This window comes from Cucurbita moschata, unplaced genomic scaffold, assembly GCF_002738365.1.
Source record: "Cucurbita moschata cultivar Rifu unplaced genomic scaffold, Cmos_1.0 Cmo_Scf00111, whole genome shotgun sequence".
Lineage (NCBI taxonomy): Eukaryota > Viridiplantae > Streptophyta > Magnoliopsida > Cucurbitales > Cucurbitaceae > Cucurbita > Cucurbita moschata.
Window position 1 is genome coordinate 241,396 of NW_019268627.1, and position 930 is coordinate 242,325.

A 930-nucleotide genomic window follows, 5' to 3' on the forward strand; every position below is an offset into this window, starting at 1 on the left:
CCAGTGAAGGATGATAGACCAACCGTAATCTTCAGCCCAACGAGCCAAGCTTTTGTAGAAGCAAGAACCCTTGTATTAAAGAAATTAACACCTTCTTATACAAAATTTGGATCAACCAAGAGATAAAAGCTAGAATTAGATGATGAGATCCAATATTGAGAAACAAGATTTGGAACCTCTTTCTAAATTGAGTCACTTCACAATCGAACTTGATAAGGCATGAAACTTAGAAATGACAAAGATATGCTCAGATTTCTGTAAGGGGGATCGTCTCAACTTTAGAGATCAATTTCATTGATCACAAATATGCTTTTACATACTAATCTGTGGGTATTTATAGTCTCCTAAAAAAAGAAGTTAGTGGCCGTGATTTAATCTCGATCCCTTTAAATCTCCACAGAAGACGAAGTCAATTTGAGAATTACAAACTTTATGAAATTAAAATAATAAATAAAGTTTTCTAACCACTCATGAAATGATGCTTGCAACTTCATCCACTACTTCAACCATGCAAATATTTACTTTTGAATCTCCAAATGGTCTTTACTCAAACGAATCAGCTTGTAACACATGAATTGATGGTTGAACCTAGCCTATCCAATTTTGTAGATGAAGTATGAATGCTTGAATCTTCTTGGCGTTGGGTTGTGTAATTGGTCCAGTTGGAACACCATGATTCTTATCATCATCCCCCTCTTCAAAAGGATTCGTCCTCAAATCAGAAAAATCATCACCTACATCAAAAGGACTCAACTTAGCAACATTGAAAATAGATTGTATTGACAATTCTACGGGAACATCAATTTATTGTTCCATGCAATAAAATGAGTCATTTTACTAAATGTCTTATAGAGCATTTATAGTCAAATAAAGAATTCTTATAGAGCATTTATAGTCAAATAAAGAATTAGGAATCCACGATATCTTTAG